Genomic DNA, 23,541 nt, shown 5'->3' with positions numbered 1-23,541 from the left:
GTGTGTGTGTGTGTGTGTGTGTGTGTTTTGATTTTTCGTTTCATTTTCAGTTTATTCAGCTAGAACTTATCAGACAAAATTCACAGGAGAAAGACTTTGAAAAATGAGCTCTAGGGTAACCCATGAAAGTTGCACTACTACTTCCTGTATTATAATCTCAGAAATGTCAACAGCTGCTTCCATTTAGAATTTATTTTATTGCCACTTAATGTTAAAAAAAAAAGTGAAATGTGTTGCCCTTCCCAAAGATAGGGCTTCTTTTGCAAGTAAACTTCAAGGTCAAGTGTAAACCTTTTAAAAGAGATATTCAATCAAAGCTAAATATTTCAAGCAAAAAAAATCCATATTGTGGGCTCCAAATACATAAAGCAACAACAAGACAGAAATATTAATTAGAGTTCAGGCTGCCAGCCAAACTCTTTGTTGACTTTAATAGCTGGAACTAGTAATTTCAGAGCAATCTCAATATTTAGGCAACTCAATTGTTCTCTAAAGTTTTTTTGTCTGCATGTCCTGCCACTGTTGGGACCAGGGTGCTGGCTCTCAGCTCTAGTTCCATAGTGCCTATCATACACACTTCCTTCTCCTTTCCATGGCTCTGGTTGTAGCCACCAATGGGTCTTGGGGTGCACAGACTGACGCCTGGATCGGCAGGTTGGAGGCATAGAGTTCCTTGGGATGACACAGAGTCTGCCACTGTTAGTGTAAGTGTGCTGTATAGGCAGTGTGAAAGCACAGCTGAGACGTGTCCCATAACAACATTTCCTCCTTTTTTGAACGGGGAGGTGGTTGTGAGGGAGGTCTCTCACGTAACCTGCTTAAATCTCTTTTGAATAAAGTTTTGTTCATATGTATAATTATCAGGCAAAATTCCACATCTGAAGTATATTAAAAGTAGAAAAAACTCACAGTACAACACACGACTCAGAAAAATGATCTAAGGCCAGGTAGAGAAGTTATCCATTTGTAAAAAATACTCTGAATACGAGAAGCAACAGAAAAATACTATAACAAGAGTGGTAAAGATATGGAATCATTACATTAATTGATATAGATCATGACTGAGATATCTTAGTCTTTTCATGTGGTTAAAAACCACTGCAAACTTCCAAATGCACCAGAAGTTTGAGTTAACAACAGCTGTCTCACAGCATTGGAATGGGGAACTTAGCCACCTTGTCTTAAGAGCAGAAGTGTTTTTCCACTGGGAGTTTAAAAAATGTTTTTCACTGGACTAAATAGCATCATAAAGCTGATCCAAGACCTAGGTGTTTTTGAGTCACGCATATTCCTTTCGTGGCAGTAGGTAACTTTGACTGAAAGCCTCAATACAACAAATATGTGAGTGTTTGGAGAAAAAAAATGGCTTTTGTCATTAATACTCCTGTTCAGAAATGTGTGAAGTGTCAGACTCCGCTAGGACTGCCTGTCTGATGCATCCTGTGAGTGTGTGAATTCACTTCTCCCACAAATAGGACAGAACCCATTCCCAGAGCCCAATCCCTTCTTTACTACTCACAGAAGACCTCAAGACCCATTATTTTTGGAGGGGGTCCAGCGAATAAACTTTTCAGTCTCCTACCCCCACCACTGGAGGAAGTGAAGGAGGATAACCTTACGGAGGGACACAAACCCCCTCCTTCCCTCTCCCAGGGCTTCTTCTGTAGGAACGTCTGATTAAGTCCCTACTTTGTGCTATTTTTACTCCTGTCGAATCAATATAGCAATTGGAAGGGCAAGATAGATTTTATTCTTCCTCATGCATCAGAAAAATCATCAGTTACATTCTGAAGGAGGAATCATCACTGGTGATAGTGCAAGTAAAATACAAAAACAGCAGGTTCATTTTCAGATCCTAGGAGAGTTTGAAAAAATAATCTTCCGACATGAAAACTGAGCAAGCACGATACGGATTTTCAGTGACAGTGTCTAAGAACAGACCTCTCTGGTGCCATTTTTTGCAAAACTGCTTTTCTGATGGTCTCTGCACATTAAATAACTTAATGGCCCCTTGGCTCTGGTCAGCAGATACTCTCTGTAATAACATCCTGTTCAGTAGAAAAAGGAGACAAAAAAAATCACTATGTTCCCTTTTCCTATTGTTTCCTCATGACAGTATATTAAAATTTTTATTTCTCTCCTGGGAGTCTGCCTCCATTTATTTTCACATTGTCCATGTTTGTCTCCTTTGAACTCAAGGTTGAAAAGCTTATTACCTAATGCCTCCATATCTTTTGGCTGCATTAACACACGCCAAAACAATATTACTCTGAGTGCACCTAACTTCTTCTGATTCCTATTCATTTAAGCATCTCTTGATTGGAGTGCTCCATTCATCCCTTTTATGTTTCCCCTATCTCTGCATAAACATTCCATGAAAGTCATGAATGACATTAATTTCTCTATTCATTGATGAAGAGGAGTGCACTAACCACCTTGCACAAAACTCTCTCAAGCTGATCAGGCAAAAATCAAAGGATGAACAGCTGGTTCCTTTCTTCCAGTGTCTGCATACATTGCATCTTGTCCAGAAAACAGGCTTCTCTTTCAGCAGCCCCTGATGTCTAGAAGCATTTACTCATCTATCAAGCCTTGTCCAGCGTCCACCGCCCCGCAAAAAAAAAAATCACAATAAAAAGTCAAATTCAAACCCATAGACATTTTATTTTCTTCCTCCGTTTCTTTTCATCTCCCCAGGTTTTCTAAAACTGGATGATTTGGGGTTTCCCTTTACAAGGCATTTATATGTTGAAGCCAAGACTCCTACAATTAAAAAAAAAATACAGAGTACATGATATACTTCCATAATATGACTGGTCAATTTTCACAGTTATGTAGCAAGATGTACAGTATCTAATATAGTTAATTTAAAAACATGCCTATATAAAAGGAGCTTCCCGGTGCAAATCAAAAACGTACTTGTTTTGGGCAAATTGGATTTACTCTGCAAAGGATCAGAAATAGAGCCTAAACTAAATCATAACATTTAGATCAACATTTCAGAATCACCAGTTTGGGAATGGCGGATCCAAGTTTTGGTTTGGTCCATTAAAGAAAAAGAGGTGGGTCTGGACCTCAGTTCTGATTGTGAAGACCTCAAAGCTAGAGAGTTTTCAGGCCTGGATTTTTGGTTCATCATCATTTTAGTTCAATCCTTCACCAAGTAATCTAAACAAAATGGAGGAACTGATAGCTGGTACTTATACCGTGCTTTCCACTAAAATATTTCCAGGCGCGCACATGCCCTGTAGAGTATGGCCCACGTTTTTCAGTAAGTGATTCTAAATATCACTACCCAACCTGCAAATAACGTAACCAGAAAATAGGGAGAGGGAACATGGAAATAACTGCTCACAATGTTGCCCATACAAATTTGGAGCCCCTTTGAAAAAGATGGCCTTGTAGATGCATAGTCGTTTCACCCAGCACTAAAATCTAGCTTCCTACTCCAGTGGATTGCTTTAACCATGTACAGCACTGCACACAACAAACAGAAGACTACCTCATTCAGCGGAACAAGAGGGGAATATTAGATCAGCAATATGGAATTTCCCAATTAGAGGTTAACCAGGACATCAAGCTAAACGCCTTCATTTTGTGGAAAATGCTGTGAGATCTGTAGTCAGGATCTCTGTTTTCTACCAAAACACCATACCTCCATCAGCACCAAGCACTCCTAACCCCACCTCAGTAATGAGATAGTGAGGACACTGGTTTTGTACTGACTGAAAAGGAGCAAGTGCCACCTACTGATCAAAACACCATTTCTTGCAGGGCTTAAATTTTTTATCCAGCAACAAAGTAAAATCAAACTTGCGTCATTTGTGAAATTGGACAATGCTGCCTCCCCAGCCAAGATATAAATTTAAGTTAAGGATCTTCTAGTGCTCTCTATCCAAGCATAGAACACATATTCATAGGATCATGTGACCATCTGTGTTTGACCATCTGTCAAAAATACACTTATGAACAGGTAAAGGGGAAATAAGCACCTTGTTCTGCATTTTATTACTACTCACACTGTGGCCTAGTGGACAGACCAGTGGAGCAGGACTCAGGAGACCTAGATTCCATTCCCAGCTCTGCCACTGAGCTGCTGGGCAAACTTGGGCAAGTCACTTCTCTCTGTGCCTCAGTTTTTTCCAAATGGAAAATGGGGGTAATTTTTCAAACCACTTGCATGTATCACATTCATCATTTCATCGCTCACGTCAGCCCTTAGATCATTTGGCCATTGACTTCTGAGATAATTTATAACTTTGTTATCACCAACCAAATGTGTTTAATATATATCATTTTGGGTGCTTCATTCATATTACATATATTCATTGTCACTTTACCTCTGATGTAGATATCATTCAACAAAATAATCGGTCAACTGCTTGAAAGCTAACAATGGATCATTACCTCCGATTATTTCTGGTATTCTTTTACTTAAATTCAGAAAAACTGGCCTTCTTTCCTGTATTATAGTTCCAAATAGGGAATTATCTTTTTCATTACATAATTTAAACTTTATATGAAAGTGATGGAATATCCTAACAGAACCCAATTTTAAATGATCCTTAGGGGATTTCAATTCTTTTTCTGGACCTTATACCAAACTTCCAAAGTACATTGTTGGGAGGGTATGCCTGTAGATGTCACTATGCAATAAAATTACCACAATCTATACAAGAAAGAGATACTGTGGAAAATTCATGAATACATATAAAAATGAATATATTTTTGGTTACTAGAGAAAAGAAATAAAGAAATTGAAGCCAACGGTTCACAAAAAGAAAAGTTAGAGATACTATCTTTTCTCCATCCAAAACCCCCCTATAAATTGCCACAATGTTATGACCATATCCTGAAACGGAAAAAGCTAGTGGCTCCAGCTACCAGGGCCATTCACTCTATACAACTCCCATTGTAGACCAGGACAAAGGTGATAAATTGTGGGGCAGTGGCCAAGGGAAAAGAGCCTGGCCAGAAAACCTTTATACTCAGGTTTTCATTTGGTGCAATGGCTCCTTGGAGATCACTGTAGCCAGCAGAAGAAAGAACAGCCCTTAGGTTTACATTCCACCACTGGGTTAAACCGACTCCGCCAGAATCCCCAAGATCAGAGGAGTGGAAAGCTGACCTAAAGCCACCTTTACTCTGATTTTCTTCATGTGTGCTGCGCAGAGCACTGTGAATCTGACCTCCCATCTTCAAAAACAAACAAGAAACCCACACCTTTTAGTAAGGGTTCAACTATTAAATAAGTGTCTCAGCTACTCAAACTCTTCCCACTTAAAAGACCGACCCCACAATTAAATGTACAATATCCCTCTCTTCCTTGAGATTGGATATTTCTAGTGATGAAATACTTATTTCATTTTCTGTATGATGCTCAACTACAATGACGACAAGCACAGAATAAATAAATAGGCCGACACCTATCTGGAGACCAGCCTTGGAATCAGAGCTGTGTAAAGGGGATTCCTTCATACCTTTCCTTTGGTTTCGATTTCTACAGCTGCACACCCTCTCAGTTTTACACTGAGCTGCTTATAACCTCAAGCCCATCATATTTCACCAGTTTTTAAGTGGAAGTCTTGCAAAAGGCATAGCTCCTCCATGATTTTTGATGCAGTCGTCAGTCAGCCCAGGTTCACACAAAAGCTTTTTAAGCCCTGGTGAACTTTCAAAGAATCTGTTCCAAGTTTTGGGGATAGAGTTGGTGATCTTGGAAATGAAAAGGGAGACACTGCAAAGAGGAAAGGGCTTAAAAGAATCCTAAACACGTGTACTTATGTACCCAGGAGAATAATGCAGAAAAATGCTTGTTATATCCATTGGTCTCAGTAAAGCCATCTGGAAACTTAAAAACTACACGATCAAAGGATTTCCCTTCATCTGATTAACACTCATTAGCATAATGTTGCTCTGTCTTTAAGTGGATAAAAGGCTTTACTTCTTTGTAGAAGTTTGTTAGTGTTACTTTCCAATTAGACACAATGTGTGATTCTTATTCCTCATAGTCAACATCAATGACTTTTTCCATATAAATCATTGGGATTACACTACCTGAAGCTAGCTGAGCTTACCTGAGGTGCAACAGGGCTGCTCAGATATTAGAAGGTTTGGGAATATTGCAGTGTTCACTTTTTCCTTCATTTTGAAATGGAAGGATGCCATTAACCACAAACAAACACACACACACTCTAGCAGTAGGGTTTTTCCCTCTGCAAATAATGTAGAAATAAGCCGTAGCATTTGTGTTTAGGGGATTCTACATTCCCATGAGTTTGGTAAAACAAGTGCACTTACAGAACATTAGGTGCTAGTAAACACATCTCAACTTTAATTACATAATCACATTCCCACACAAAACATTCACTGGGTAATTCTTACACTACAAGCAGCTGGCATCTTTCCACCAGCTGCATAACTACTAGTATTAAGAGCAAAAAGCAAACACAATATGTCACAGGTAAATATACAAAGGTAGCAGCACCATCTTTTCCCAGGGTTGTAACTGGGAGAACCAAAGGCTAATGATCGGGAGCTGCTCAGGATTTTAGCTTGACTGTCTGATATCTACCCAGGTCCTCAAAGCATCTGGACCCACATTACTTGTTGGAAGAAGAAAAGTGACTCAGTATCAGTTTTACACATATTATACATTTATTAAACAAAAATCAAATCAGGAAAACATCACCACAGCTAAATTACAGTTGTTTATATTACGCTAAACTAAGACTAAAACAGTATAAAATCAAAACAAGTTAGTCTCCATATGAGAAGAGAATTAAATCATCAAATTCATACAATAGATATGTTCGAACTTTATAGTTCCTATGAAGGGATCCAGGGAGGTGGCTGTCCACTGGGTTATATTCAACAACTAAAGAATTTTACTAAAAAGTCAATCAAATCTACTAACTTGTAGCTGGTTAAATATTTTGATACTGAATCCAAAATGATTATCTAATGTCTAAACCACAACCTCAGAGCCAAGTACTGAGTCATAAATCCAGCCTCCACAAATTAGAAGAGTCGCTCAGACATTTCACTTTCTTAATCACGTCAATGCAAATATGAGGATCCCACTGCACCATGACCTGCAGAACCTGCTAACGACAAGATTAAAATTAATGTCTATGGAACCGTATCAAGATCCTTACACCCAATTTTGATGCTGAGGTTCAATGGAGAGTCACATGGAGTACTTTGACTGCTCAAAACAAACAGCTTGTCGTTGATACTGTTGATGAACCATCGGGTTTTGATTTGTGTCGGAAAGACTCAGGCAGATTGAATTGCATCAGGACATCTCATGGGAGAGGTGGACAAATCCTCTTTAAATGGAAAATGAAGCACACATCTAGGGTCACCAGGCACAAACGACAGAGCACATCATATCTGAATGTCCCCTTCATTCTTTTGCTGGAGGCCCGAAGGACATTCACCAGCTCACTGCTGCGTCAATGTGCTGGCTATGAAACATGGATATACATTTATGGTTGTTGCTACCAAGCCATACGAAAGAAGAGCCAAGAATGAAACTTCCTCCTTAGATGTATATTCTTATGTGGTGGCTAATCATTTCCTTCCACCTCCCTCCAATAGACATCATATAACACAGACTTTAACAGAACACTCTGATAAGCAGAACTCTAATGTACCACAGCTTACAAGACTAGGTCTTTTAATCGCAGAATATGGTACATGGTTTACCAAGTAGCTTTATGAGACTCTATTTAGGGCTGCTTAAACCTAGTGAGCTTTCTTTCTGGTGCCTTCCCCCTGGGGACTTTACAGGCACTCATGCAACCACACTTTCAAACCCTAAAATTAAAGAATATGAAAAGACTGGGTTGCCTCCCAGATAATAAGCACAAAAGACAAAAACAGAAGACGATACTTGAGATAACAGGGTGTTCACAAACTCTGTACTCTCGCAGTCTTCTGGACTCTTGTGAAATATGCCTGAAACTGCCATCAAAAAGCTGGTGGGTGGTGTTCTGCTGGCAGAGGACTTCCCACTAATGGACCTCCTCCAAATGCAGGGAGAGACTGGTATAGTCTGGTTGTGAGGTCTTGAATTCCTCTTCCCACAGTGGACAGTGTTGGGGATTCTGGAACATCTGTTTTCCCTCTGGTAGCTTGTTTGACCGGAAAGGGTAGGCTTTTCAGTCTCACCTTGAATCTTATGGTTTGCAAGCCTTGCCCACTCCACCTTGCAATCTTCCAAGGCCTTCAAACAAATCAAGTGCCAGCCTTAGCTTGGAGCCATGCAGCTTGGTCCACACAAATTCAAACTAGTCATCTTTAGCTAAGGCCAATTCTGGGGAAAGTTCTGCATAAGCCAGCAACTTAAAAAATATTCAGTGTTTTCGTACCACAGAAACTGTATGCTTGCGACCCATCAAAAAAAACACAGAACATGAGACCACTTTTGAGGAAGTGAAAAGGTCTTGAGATGACATTACGTCACCAGTTTACAGAAAGTTTGGGCCATAAACCATATAAAAGTAACTGGTCTGTAAGTCATATAGAAGTAAATCACATAAAAAGACCTTAGCAACAACCAGCCACTCAACATTCATCCGTCAGCAAATTAAAATTAAGTTTAGACATCTTATGAGAGATATCATTTGTCTTGCAAACAGGACAATTTCTATTTTAGTGCTGGTCTATAAGTCAAACAGTTAGTCTCTGGAATCGTCCTCTTGATAGAGAAAAGTTACTTAAATATATCTCTCAAGATGAAATTTCCTTAAAAAAATAAAACGAAGCCAAGTTTATATAAGGTCAGTATTCCCATATACACTATTTCTCTCATATAATTCTGAGTCATCTGCCCTTTCACAAAATGCTGGATTTCCTTGCAATTGATTTAAGGAGCCTGGGACAGATAAAATCATGGGGTTATTCATTGCTCATTTTATTAACCTGGACTCCTGATGAAGACATTGGCTCCCAGCATGCAACTACCCATCCGCCTCTTGGTACTCCAAGGAATTACTAATCCATTGCATTACCGCCCTGTGTGTTGCTGCTCTGGAATTAGAGATTTATGTCTGCGCCAAGGGAGTCTGTCGTCTCACCAGGATCTTTCTCGGCCATAGATGATGGTGTGAAACAAACTAATACAAAAATATTTTTCTCACGTATTCCAGCATATTTGATGCCTGGGCCTCCCACAGCATGCAGAGCTACACAAAATATTCCCAAGCAATAAATTCAATAAAGCACAATGTGATCCTCTTGGGGATTTGTAAGTTTTTAAGGCACAATGCGGTTTATTATGATGGTGCTGCAGGTACATACCCAATCCCAGTGGCCCTGATTCACAACAGCATCGGGAATGGTGCAGAGAAGCATGTGCTTATGTGGTGCCCTGAACAAAGAAGGAGCTAAGACCAGGGTTGAGTGTTTTCCAGAATTGGGGCCAAACCAAGCAAAGAACATTCCACTACTCCAGCACTCGTTCTCTAGCAACCGAACAAGGGCTTCAGGAACTTGTATTTTAGGTGCACATCATAGCATTGGGAACAGAACACCCTGCTCCCCGCTGCTCTTTGTGAGTTTGCGTGGAGAGGAGAAATGCGCCTGCTACCAGCATAGGGAGATCCCCATTGGTTAGGGGGAGGGCAGCCTAACCTGGCATCCCTTTCACAATGTAGTGGTGGGGCGCAATGAGTCGGTTCCCCTTGACGAGCTCAGTGGGGAAACAGAAGCCTTGAGCCTGATGGTAAGTGGAGATCGCCGGGGGAGGGAGGCTGCTAAGGAAGTGGAATGGAAGAATCCTACAACGAAAGTTCTTGCGGGGTTTCCAGCATTTCAGCTCAGAAGCTGGCTCAGAATGTGGATGCCGATGGCACTTGGCCAATGGATAAAATCCAAATTAGCATCCGAACTAATTCTGGCATTCAGCTCCATACCCTACTGGGTCTGTCAGTTGTGAGCTACAAAGTCTAATATCCGTGTGTGTGCGCGCCTCTACATTGTAGAGTCTACAACATAAACTTACACAGCCCACTGACTAGCTGATGTTACATCACATGGAGCCCTGATTTGCAGAGGGGCTGCGCACCTATGCATCCGGTGACATTACACCCCCATATTCTTCATAGAAATATTGTTAGGACATGAATATGGCATAACTAATATATGTTTTATGCAAGATGGGTCATGTGAGATATCATTAGAAAGGTTATAATTTACTGAATGTCTACCTGGCCAGTGCATCTGAGTTCAGATTGCTGCCCAGAGCAGTCACAATGGTGCACTGTGGGATAGCTCCCGGAGGCCAATACCATCAAATTGCGTCCACACTAACCCTAATTCGAACTGGCAATGTCGATTTCAGCACTACTCCCCTCATCGAGGAGGAGTACAGAAATCCATTTTAAGAGCCCTTTATGTCGAAGTAAATGTCTTCGTTGTGTGGACGGGTGCAGGGTGAATTCGATTTAATGCTGCTAAATTTGACCTAAACTCGTAGTGTAGACCAGGCCTTTGAGTGGAGAACAACAACAAAGGGGAATAAAATGACACCTGCCATGCAAAAACAAAACAGGGGAGAATAATAAATTCCACCACCTGAATCTGATGTGGAAGGAGGGACAGACAAAAGAACTGTCAAGATGTTGAGAATGTGAAGTAAATTAGATGTTTGAAGGATTAAAGAAAAAATGCAGATACAAGTCTAAAAGATGGAAACATCTTTGCAATATAAAATGAGATTCCTTAATCCATTAACAATTAACTTAACATTTAGTATATTTACTAGGCTAAAATTGTGCTGCCTGAATGGCTAACAGTGGGAACCAAAATCCATATTTTAGCATCTAATTTCATGGAGACTCTGACCTACACTATGAAGGCGACAGAATGTGGAATGTAGGCACATCACCCCAGGGAACACCTGGAGACTTGCACTCCTGAAATCAAGGGGCATTTTGTTATCAATTTAAACGGATTCAGGAACAGAATCAGAACAGCAAACACCAGTAGCAAAGCTAGCCTTGAGCAATCCTTGGGCTCAGGGAGAATCAGGCCTATGCTTGCAACTCTTCACTGTGCTGTTGTAACTACTGCTAAGCCAATGCACACACAACCTACTCTGTTGTTAAGGGAGCTTTGTCGTGATTTTTTTTTTCTGTGTAGTAAACACTGGAATTCAAAATTACATCTTTACCTTGCCACTAGTGACTAAAATTGCACAGGCTATCGCAGAGCAATTTTTATGCTCTTTTCTGACTTTCTCGGGATCTTTTCTTTTAATGAACAAACCTTTCCTCAGTTTTAAAAAACATCATTTACCTGCTCCTCGTTGTCCACTTATTTATGTCCAGTTTCCCACCAGCCTGTCAAACACCTGTAAGAGGACAGCAAATAGTTTTTTCCTAGAAAAGTGGATACTCTGAAAACCTTGTGAAAGTTATTTCACTCCCTCCTTATGTTACTCCTGTGACTATGTTAGTCTGCTGCAATTTATCAGATTTGGCTGGATGGACAGAATACTTCACTGAGCACTTTATCAACTATCTACTAGTCTCGGGCTGCAGTTATTATTATAAGTTCTGTACTATGTTTTTTGAGGGAGAGAATTCAGCAGAGTGGAGGCTTAGTGAAAATACACAGCGCAGACAGAAAGACAGATTGGCTATTTCCATACAGTATATTTGCACAATGGAAACCTCGATTTTAAACCGAAGCACAAGCTGAGTCCACACAGAAGGGCACTTTTGGACCAAGCTTTTCAAAAGGTATCTGGGGTGGTTGGCTGCCTGGCTCCCATTCAATTTCTGGTGCTCAAATTCCTTATGCAGCTTTAAAAAAAAAAAACCTCAGCCTAAACTCTATTCTGCCCAAATTTGCTTTCCCATGTATCTAAAGCAGTCTTATAATTGAAGCAAAAATTTGGAAGACTGATTTACTAATGGTGTTATTAGGATGTGATGTAAATCCCCCTCGCCCCAAAAAATAAGTATTTTCTGACACACACACAGTCAGGGAAACATGTAAGATGCATAAAAGATCTATAGGCAGTACAAAGTGAAGGGAACACCCACATAGCACCTGTACAGATGTTGCATATTAGAAATGAGAGTATCAGCTTTGGAAAAGGCTTGGATGTCTCCAAAAATTGGAGATATACCCTCAGGCAAAGCCAATATTTTACTATTCACCCCTGTAGGTATGGAAAGGCACTTGGACAAACTCCCAAAACAGTAGAACCATCATAGAAAGAAGCTTAGAAAAAGCCAGGCAATGAATGAATGCACGACTTCCTGCCCCTGCGGGCTAACTGTTCGGTTACTTTGGTCATAAAACAGACACGATACTTTGACAACGAGTGCTGTTTCTCAGTCTCTTCCGGCATATCCCGATAGTCTTGCGCAGAAATTAGAACACAGTAGCAAGACTGGCTTCTCCACTCCGTTATCTTTCCCTGCCCCTGTACTTTTCATGGAAGAGAACAACCAATGGATTTGCAAAGACACAGCTCCGTCAGCTCTGCCCCAGCTCCTCTCCTGATACACCCCAAACACATGCTTGAGATCTTCATTGTTTAGTCCCGGCTGCAAAGTGCAGCCACTTGGAGCTTCACAACAAAAGCAGGACTGGAACTCTCATCTTTCTACTCTAAAAATCATAAGCCACCATTATTTGCAATAAAGGACAATCTTCACCATATTATCAAGCCAGATAGCATCTATCAAACCATTCTGATTCTGTCCAGTAAAGGGCAGTGGTAAACAGATGTAACTGTTACCCAGGGTTTTCAGAAAACAAAAAAGTGGTAACTTAACTGTTTCTCTCCCAGCAGTGTCAGGAATAAATCACTGGGAAGACAGTAATTCCTTCTGATAAATGATTGCCCCAACAAGTGTGCTTTGATCTAAAACTACTATCGATTAGATATTAAGCACACACAATAGGTTTAGGACATCCCAGATATAGTTGCCCACAGTCTGAGATGGTTTCGAGTGATCACCAGCCAGGCTTCCCAGGGCCCTCTTTCCATCCAGCTGATGGGGAGTTTAAATGTCAGCTCCTTGCCCTAATATATGGTATTTACTCAGAGGTATTTACTTTTACCCAATCTTTTAACAAAGCACATAACCTACAGTAACTCCTAGTGGGTCAGCATAATGCAGTCATCAATTCCCCTAATTTCAACAAACTACTCATTATCTCAAAACATTTTTAGGATTTCTAGCTATAAACAACAATATATCAGGGGCACCTAAAATCAAGATAGCTATTCACTTTGCTCTCTTCCATAACTTCCTCTCCCATCCTCCCATTCCGATTAGCAAATTGCAAGTATGCAGCTGTCTAACCTCGCCTCACAAAGGCCTAAGATTATTCTTCGCTATGTAGTATTTGGTTTTCGGCTGGCAGTGGTTGAACATACAAAATGGCTGACTGCAGTAATGTCAGGTTCTGGAGGACACACAGGAACGTCAAATTCCAGGGTAACGTAACTAGTCAATTCATCACACTGTGCTTTTCAAACACTAGAGCTCTCCCCATTGCTAGCACTCATGGTAAGTCATGGTTACAAAGTCTGTTATGTAGATGCAGCCACTGTCTGCTAAACAAAGAGGCAGATTGATAATTATCTAACACTTTTTCTGCAGTTGCACTAAAATAAAGTATTAGTGATTCATATTGGTACTCCCTCCCAAAAAAATTATATTACAGTGACAACGTGAAGGATGTTCAACTCTAAACAACCCATAAAGCAGGTAATCTCTAAAGTAATGAGACCAGATGGAAGTTTGCAATTTGAATGCAATTCACCTACAACAGGATGCTCATTAGACTACAAGTAAAATGACCAAAATAATAATAAAATAAAATGAAACAAAACATTAGTCGTGGTTTATAGCAGTAGATCACACTAGCAAAATAAAAGAAAACCCAGCAGACTGCATTATCTTTTTAACTACATCCTGGAGTTTTACACAGAAGCTCTTATGGAGTAACTTTTTTAACTGATTTATAAAACCAATAAACTTGAACCTGCCATTGTGTTCTCAGCAGTCAGCATCATGAATTAATTTACTATAAGATGAATATTATGGCTTCATACGTTTCATACTAGATTTGTCAACCAGAAAGAATTATGGGAAAAAACATTTTTATATAGGATTTTTGTCTGTCGAAGCCAAGTTATCTGAAAGTGAATCAAAATTTCAACAAACAATTCTGAGCATACACAATATTGCAAAAACATAATGGTTAAATTCAAACAGGCCATTGTCAATTATCCATGTCTAACGCACCCATTGCTTATATATATCTAGAGATATGTCAATGCAAAAGTAAAATGTATAGTTATACCAACACACAGAGAGAGATAAATAGCGGGTTCATTTGAGATTCTGTTACTCAGATTCATATTATTTAGGATTTTTAATACAAAGTGATTTCTTCCTGTCACACAGAAAAGATTCATTTTGCTATTACATTTTAAAGGACAGCAAATGGCAGTTCAAGTTCAGAACAGTGTAATATTTTAAAGGAAAATGTTTTCTTTTAGACTAAACAAAAAACACTCAGCAACCAGTTTGTCTCCAATGGGCATCTGTTAATGAAAGCCTTCAGCATGATAATCTCAACATTACGTGGTTTTCTACTTCTGCTGAAGAACTGTATGCTTGCATGATAATGAAGTGAAATCTCACCCCTTTGACTCTTGTATCAGGCATCAGTCACCATAACTTTCTACTTAGTTCATGAGTAAAGTTTGAGTAATTCTATTCTACTGGGTTTCAATGTTTCTTGTTTATTTTAAGATTTAGAATTCCCAACATTGTGAAAGGTGAAGATCCTTATTCTCTACTGCTATGCACCTGCCACAGTCATTTATATCTCTGAAATGTGGGTGTAACGTAACCAGTCTGATTTGGTTGCATTTTACAGCTGCTTTGTATAGAGGTGAACAGCCATAAATGGGGCAAGACAGTGGAGAATCAATCCAATAGATCAGTGTTTCCCAAATTTGGGACACCACTTGTGCAGGGATAGCTCCTGGGGGGCCAGGCTGGTGTGTTTACCTGCCGCGTCCACAGGTTCAGTCGATCGCGGGTCCCACTGGCCGCAGTTTGCTGCTCCAGGCCAATGGGAGCTGCAGGAAGTGGCACGGGCCGAGGGATGTGCCGGTTCCAGGAGCTCCCATTGGCCTGGAGTAGTGAACCAGTGGGAGCCACGATCGGCCGGACCTGCGGACACAGCAGGTAAACAAACCAGCCCGGCCCGCCAGGGGCTTTCCCTACACAAGCGGTGTCCCAAGTTTGGGAAACACTACAATAGATGGTTCCATTGGGCTTTATTGCAGGCAGTCTAATCCAAAGCTCTTTGAAATTAACAGGAGTCTTTCTATTGGCTTCAGTGCCCAGAATAAAGTACTATTGGATGGGAGTAAAGGTAGCAAAATATTGCTAGCTGGCCCAATCCAAAACCAATGAAAAGATTCTCATTGAGTTCAGCGGAGTGATTAAAGCAGGGTACTAAGCAGGGTACTAAGTAGGAGAGTAATCGCTGAGTTAGGGGTTGAAGAAAGAGAAAATGAAGGAGTCTCAGTGTCTAGAGATGAAGCCAGGAAAGTGGAAAAATCAGTTCTGTTCAGAGCTTGAATAAAGTTTCACTAAGAGTGAGCAGCGTATTTAGAACTGTAATAGCCAAAAGAACCAGATGTGAAAACCACTGTTTTGTTTTCATCTCATTGTTTGCCAATATATAACTGTGTTTTGTATTACTTCCATACAAATGAAACTCCAAGATGTCAATAGTTTTCTGGTATATTTCAATACAGGAATTGCTGGGAATTATTTGAATGCGCTTCTGGATATGGCAGGTATAATCCCCAAAGTATTACAGTGGGACTAAGTAGCATAAGGTAAGTGGGGGTTGCCAATACTTTGGAGGCTGAGCTAAAATTCAGATGGATATTGATAAATTGGAGAACTGGGCTTTAGCTAACAAAATGAAATTCAACAAAGAAATGTAAGGTGCTACACTTAGGGAAGAAAACTAAATACACAAATACAGAAGGGGGTAAACTGGCTTGGCAGCAGCACTGCTGAGAAGGATCTGGGAGTTGTGGTGGATCCCAACCTCAACATGAGTCAACAATGCAAAGCTGTTGCAAAAAAACCAACTGCAATTTTAGGTTGCATTAACAGAGGCATAACATGCAAGTCATGGGAGGTGATAGTACTGCTCTACTCAGTGCTGGGTAGGCCTCAGCTGGAGTAGTGTCTAATTTTGGTCATCAACGTATAGAAAGGATGTAGAGAAACTGGAAAGGATCCAGTGGTGAGCAACAAAGATGATCAAAGGGACGGAATGCAAGCCATATGAGCAAAGGCATAAGTAACTAGGTATGTTTAATTTGGAAAAGAGGAGATTAAGGGGGCATATGATAGCAGTTTTAAGATACTTGAAAGGCTGCCTGAAAATGACCAGAAAGGATTTTTATGCTCACAACTAGTTAGTCCATTCTCAAGTGCTGAATTATATTGAAAGTGAAATCAAATGAAGCTGCTGGGAGAGTTCTGGAATTCCATTCTGAAATATGAAATATGGTTAATGAATGAACATCACTGTACCAGACGGCACCATTGGTTCTCTAATTTGCTAGAGGGCATGACCACAGCTCATTCAAATGTGTGTTAAAGTACCCAACAATACAAAATTAGAATGTATTTGTGATTTTGAGGTCACAATCAATATGTGCCATGGTCTCTTGGTAAGAGTAACTGAAACAACAGGCCAAATTCAACCCTGCCAAGGTGAATTTGGTCTAAAGTATGGCCATATAGTTCTGAACCAATAACGATGAGATGTAGAGTAAATTGAGGGTTCCACAATTAGCTAGTACTATTAGTGGACTTTCTAGAATTCATCCTTGTTAAGATATTTATTGCACAGTGGATCACTTCATTCCTAAAAGCAATGTGCAGCAAACATTCAATGTGCATTGCTTAGGGCTGGATATATTATTGATATTCTAATAGCATCTAGCTTCAGGGCATTATAGATACAATATAAATATTGAGCGTCATTGCTGTGGATAATATGAAATAAAGTGGAGAAGTATACCGGTATATAACTTTTAAAAGTTTATGACAGCTAAAGCCTGTCAGGAATTTTTTGACAAATTGGTTTGTGTCTGAAAATCCCAATTCATCAAAACCAAAATTTTTTGTGGAAACACATCAGTGTCACCAAAAGTCCCTGCTCTGCCTAGTTTTCTATCTGGCCCAATTAATATTTAGTAAGTCCCCGTTCTGCAGGATTCAGAACAGGGAACATATGAACAGCCGTACTGGATCAGACTAATGGTCCCTCTAGCCCTGTATCCGGTCTTCCGACTGTGGACAGTGCCGGATGCTTCAGAGGGAGTGAAAGGAACAGGGCAAGTCATCAAAAGATCCATCCCCTGTCACCCACGGGATGTGGGAGACTTGAACCTGAGTCTGCCACATTCCAGGTAAGTACTCTAACCAGTGGGCTGGTGGTTTTTCAGGTGGGTGTCTCGCTCTTATTTTTTTCATGAAAAATTTTGAAAGGTTTTGGTTCGTTCTGCATTGGAACATAAACAAACACATTCCAAAACCTCTAAATTTTTCATGCACTGGAATTCCAGCGACACCTAATCAGAGCAACTTTCTTCTGTAGAGTTCACATTGATGTTATAAGTGAGCTACAACCATGATGCCCTGCAGCAATCAGGACTGTCCTTGAGGTTACTACCTAGCTACTCGAATGTAATACTGGCAAACAGAAGTGAATGACTGATATCATCTAGAGGGTTCTTGCACCAGCCTTTCATATTCTAGTGATATAGGTGAAAATCTTGATTCGGTCAAACTGGAAAATGGGTCTATTCACAAATCCTAATCTTACATTGTAAGAGCAGTCCACACTACAACCAGGTCAGTGGTCTCCGAAATGATAATCTTCGGCCCAATTTGGGAACACACTTAAAGGACATTCTGCACTGCAAATTAGAACCAATTAGGGGACAACCAGGTCCCCATAGCTTTGTTGGAGCAGTAGCCTGGCATAAGTTGCATAGTTTCTGCACGACCTGTGCAGGGAAGCCTGGAACGCCTCTAATTACACCATGCTGTTATATCCTTACTTTCAGGAGCATCAAATTATTCCTGAAAGTTAACAAGGATAATGAAAACACTAGATTCACTCTGGTATATGAAAAAGCAGCAGATAGTGAGGAGGGGGGTGGGTGCAGAATTTGCATAGATGTACATGTCTTTGTAGGTTTAGCCAATAATTTGGGGAAAAGGTCACTTGTTGCCTAGAGCTCAAATGAGAACCATTATGAAGCAAATGGATTAAATCAATGTGAACCAGGCTAAGAGGATGTAATAAATGAACTACAAGTTATCCATCCCTCTAATTGGCCTGAGCAATTAGATTCCACTAATGGAGATTAACAAGTTGAACACCTCAGCAAACCACTTCAGATTCCACCTTGACCAACTCTTTTACTTTCTGCAGGAAGTGAGCAGGTGGGAGGATATATTGTACCAACTGGTCCATGCAACACAACACTATTATAAAATTTCATTTTGAGTCACAGGACTCCAAAGCTTCATAGGAAATGGGGGAGGGCAGAAGTGCTGATAACTCAGGACCCAAGCATACAAGCCATACCATTGACTTTAGAGAGATTACTCGCATGAGTAAGGGATGCAAAATGACAAGGAAACACAGTCTCCAAATATTGTGAAACTTTAGGAATGCCATGGTTTAGAAAATTTAAAGTATTCTGATTTCAAATTAAGTTACAAAACTTATCAAGGCAGCAGTATCTAAATAATCCCTACAGAGACTGTAACATCCATACTTCATTAGCACAGAAGCAATTTCAGAACAGATTTCTAGAGTTAATGAATAACACAGGACTGAAACAGGTCTACTTATTAGCCATAGCTGCAAGATAGCTAGTAAAAATCTAAAAGGTTAATTGCATAGTTAAATAAAAGAAAAGGTGGCAACACATTCTTTCTGGATGTCGTTTCCTTTTCAGATATGTTAGTATAAAATATATATTTACCAGTTTTAAGCAGAAAACTCAGTCAAGATGAGGTTGTATTGCTGGCTGTCCAATGACAGTATGCTAAAGAAATGAGTGTACCTTTCTGGCTTACTAATGTAATTCAGAGGTATCTTAAACTGGTGCTTTGCAATTATAGAACTCTGCATGTCTCTTTTATCCTTTAAAGAGATCTAAAAAAAATTAAATATTTAAAAATGTGCCCTTACAACAGCAAAATTGCACAGCTCATTTCTCAAAGTCAGGAAATGCAAGAGTTCATGCTGAATGTGCAAATTGTACCTTGATCTCTTGTGTATAGATGCATAAAAATACAGGCCCCATTCTCCAGTGCAGTAAGTCTGTTTACATCACTCCCCCTGCAGCAAAGCAGGCTTAAATCTGGAGGACAAGAGCACCTGAGGATTCTCTTTGTCCTAGCCTGGGGTGAATTCCCCTTAGGCACAGCAGGACTCTAAGACGGGGAGGGCTTGGAACAGAGCTACACTGATTTTCACCAGCTGAGGATCAGGCAAGCTGTACTTAAAAAGCACTACTCCCTGCATTCATCACTAAAAACAGCTGTCCCTACATTCAGCATTCCTGACAAGGTAACACAGCTCATTTGAAGAACAGCATAACACAAGTTTCCCAGCAAACACAGAACAGATTAAAGAGACACCTGTTGTTTTGTTTGCTTCCACTAACTACTCTCACACTTCTTTCTTAATCTGTCTTATTCAAGTAGCCATCAAATCAATTACCCTTAACTAAATCCATTATTAAACAAAATCCTGCAACACCACAATTAGTGAAACACAGATAATGAGACTCAGCACAGTGATATTGGACCCACAGCACCTTGTTTCCTGCACAAACAATGCCACAGAATCAGGAATTTTTATTGTCAAGATATTTACATGATTGCCATTGACACATTAAAATATGTTGGCATTGAAAAATAGAATGATACTGGCCAGGAAAATAAGCAAGCACAAATGTATGTTCTCTAATGCAAAAGTTGACATGCCCAGAAATTAAAAATTTCTCTAGTATATTGCAGTATATAATACACCAGTTCAAACATTCTGAGGAAATCACACATTACTTCCCGGAGGGCTGCTTAAATCCATCACTTCAATACACATCATCTTTCATAAAATGTATTTCACGTAGTTGTGATAATATGCAAAGCATATTCAAATCCCAGTTCTCATTTAAATTGTGTTAAAGGGATGACACATTCTGTAATAGATGTCAACCTTGAAACAAATATTTTTGAGCTATTCTACTTGCAGTAGTGCATACGATATGCCTACAGAGCACATGGGCTGCCCTCGCAGTTACCCATAAGCATCAGAGATTGACTTGAGGCTTTTCTTCCTCCAGCAGGTGCTTAAGGTGCACCTTCCTAGTTCCCCAGAGGCCTTATTATAGACCCCTGGCCTAATTACATGGTCAAATATTTGAGTAGTAAGTGTGTCATGCAGATGAACGATAGTATTGTGGTTAATACACTGGGCTGGGAGTCAGGAAATAGGCATTCAATACTTGGCTCTGCCACACACTTCCAGTGTGTGCTTGGGCACATCACTTAATCTCTTTGTGTTTCAGTTCACCATCAGTAAAACGGAAATTCTAACGTTCCCTCTCTCCTATCTGTTTTCTCTATTAATGTTGCGAGCTCTCTGAAGAAGGGACTGTCTCGGAACGTGCACCATCCCTGGTACCGTAAAGCTTCAAACTTGTTTGAGACTCTTAGGTGCTATTATAATAAAAATAATAAGTATTCCTGGATAACTTGCAAGTAGCCAGTTGAGTCATGTTACAGGTATTTCAATGGGGTAATTAAAAAAATTAATTCTCTTCCTCATTTATATAGACTCATTTGTGGCAGTAGTAGATTATTTCCTGGAATTTGAACCCCAAACACAAAATGTATATTTTGCACGTGGCCTCACTTTACGTTTTAGCACGAGAACCTTTCTAGTTAATGGACCGTGTTTGGTTTCAAGCTTGTCTTCCTGACATTATTGATTTTCATTTTGTTTACTTCTCCCCGGGGTCTCTAACAATTCATAAGGAACACACAGTGAATGAGAATCTCTCCAACATACAGGAAGCAAGGCTGTGCAATGTAGTAAATGATTTCCAATAGGGTGAGTTCAAAACTTCCAATATGCACTCCAAACCTATTTGAATTTTGTCGGGGATGGGGACTGGGTTCGAAACTTTGGATCTGAATCCACCTCTACCGTTATGGTCTCATTTCATTTACAAAATCCAAAGGGCTCTAACTCCTTCGTTCAGATAAATCTCATGAGATTTCAAGCATTTCTTATTCAATTCTCACAGCACCACTGAATCAGATCCTGAACTCTAACATTGATTCAGCCAGGAACCCCCGTCTAAACTCATTTGAAGAGAAGCATAACACATGCTTCCCAGCAAACATAGAACAGATTAGAGACACCTATTGTTTTGTTTGCTTCCACTAGCTCCTCTAACTCTTCTTTCTTAGCTGCCTGTGCTTCTGTCTTATTCAAGTACCCATTAAATCAATTACCCTTAACTAAATCCATTATTAAACAAAATTTGCCTCCTCACCCCAGCTCTGGTTATTAATTAATTACAATTTAATTTGCATATGAATCAGCTGGTGTGTGTTGAAAAATCATTTGAGTGCATAGTTAGGCAGGAATGATCATGGTCTCATTCTGTAAAGAGAGATTCTCCGGATGATATACCGGGTCAGCTGCAGATTCACGGTAACCATGCTGGCAAAGAGCCAGTAGATTGCTTCTATAAATTGCCATTAACTAATGTTACTGCCCATCTGATCATATTTGGGAGAGGATGCCAAAAAAGCTAATATATAAACATACCACCTTTAACCAACCTTAACTCACCTTATAAAATGTATAACACAACCCTTTAGCTGCTGCCACCAAATTGCTAGGACCCAGTTAGCCTTTTTTTCATATTTTGCTAAAATAAAAAGCATTTAAAATAAAAGCTTGATTGATGCAAACTAAGGCATTCACCAGTTAAGGGATTCCTCCAGACACAATATATCTACAGTCCTCTGAGCCGTGTTAGCCCCATGCTAACTGGGCTTGCATCCATCAACTTATGCAGGGGAAATGTTGGCCAGCTGCAGAAAGCCCTGTCTCGCACTCAAAGCACCCATGTTGCAGCTTTTAGAGCTCAATGAGAAAGAAGAATCCATGCACACAGCCTGAAAACGTGGGCAGTAGTAATTAGCCCATGAAGTGCCATAATAACCTGGCAAAATGGGCAGGGTGAGGATGCAGTCTGGCCCCTGGCTGGAGTCTCAGCTCACAAGGCATAGCCGGGAAGAGGGGACAGTGTTTTTAAGCCCCTTTTGTCCCTTCTGAGTTCTGGGGGCCTGCCTGGTCCCCAGCATAAGCACAGCCTCTGGGCCTCTTCTAACTTTCAGCAGCTTCCTACAGATGACAATGGGCCGTTCATTCTAAAATATCTGGGGCACAGAACACTGTCGTCACACACTTCCTATCTCTGAAAGGCTGCACGGGAAGGGGCGGGTGTTGCTTGGGGGTGACCCATGGAAACCCCATGTATTTGCGGGGGCGGGAGACTCCTGTTGCTTTCCAGCCCCTCTACATCACTGGAGCAGTTTAAAGGAGCCAGCTGCAACCCAGAATCAGGGCCTTTGCTTCCTTACGTTTGTGTGTTTACATTGCATCTTCAGCATTAATTCTGCCAGAAGACCTAAGTAAGCGAGGTGCTGAGCAGCTTCTGAGGAGCAGCAAGAGCCCTCAATTACTCCCTGACTTCAGCAGGGAGTTGATAGCGCTGCAGACTCAGCTGTGTATTTTAGGGTTAAAGTCTGACTGAGGAGGTGTTCAGATCCTGAAGGGAAGCCAGTACTGTTTTTCAAAAAAAGCAAAGGAGTGATCCAAGCATTTACCATCTCACAGATCTGGCACCTATTCCCACTAAAATAATGGAACAGATATGACATGGCAAAAAGAAATCACCGATTATCTAAGGTCTCTGAAATCACTCATACTGCTGCTAATCTCGAGTACCTCCACTACTGAATAATCCTGGCCTGCCTTTTCCCTGTGTTGTTTGGATATTTGCTTTGATCTCCACAACTACCCAACCATCAGTCCCCCAGCAGCAACCTCACGCTCACCTCACAGCTCTCCTCTCCTATGCTCCCCTTCTCCTCTTTCTCCCTATCATCCCCCTTTCTTCCTTTTGCTACCCCAATAAGAACATAAGAACAACCAAAGGTCCATCTAGCCCAGTATTCTGTCTTCCAACATTGGCCAATGCTTCAGAGGGAATGAACAGAACAGGTAATCATCAAGTGATCCATCCCCTGTTGCTCATTCCCAAACAGAGGCTAGAGATGCTCCAGAGTATGGTTTTGCATCCCTGCCCATCCTGGCTAATAGCCACTGATAGACCTATCCTCCATGAACGTATCT

The 23,541-nt window shown here is 40.5% G+C and overlaps 2 long non-coding RNA genes across 4 annotated transcripts in view; both read right to left on the bottom strand.

Annotated features, from left to right (window-relative positions):
- Positions 1 to 19,685, bottom strand: part of LOC120371476 — a 164,261-nt gene extending 144,576 nt beyond the window's left edge. For 2 of the 3 annotated variants that reach the window (XR_005584388.1, XR_005584389.1), the window contains exon 1: positions 19,364 to 19,685. This is a non-coding gene — a long non-coding RNA (uncharacterized LOC120371476). The remainder of the gene's footprint in view (positions 1 to 19,363) is intronic. The other variant, XR_005584387.1, reaches the window with a different exon arrangement.
- On the bottom strand, positions 1,736 to 19,336 carry LOC120371477. Its single transcript, XR_005584390.1, has 3 exons — positions 19,082 to 19,336; positions 11,305 to 11,359; positions 1,736 to 2,763 (listed from the first exon to the last, which is right to left on the bottom strand). It is a non-coding gene; the product is annotated as an uncharacterized LOC120371477 (long non-coding RNA).
- Positions 19,686 to 23,541: the final 3,856 nt, after the last annotated feature.

Source organism: Mauremys reevesii, linkage group 9 (assembly GCF_016161935.1).
Source record: "Mauremys reevesii isolate NIE-2019 linkage group 9, ASM1616193v1, whole genome shotgun sequence".
NCBI classification, from domain to species: Eukaryota; Metazoa; Chordata; order Testudines; family Geoemydidae; genus Mauremys; species Mauremys reevesii.
Note: the sequence above shows the minus strand (reverse complement) of the source record. Positions and strands in the feature narration are given on the sequence as shown.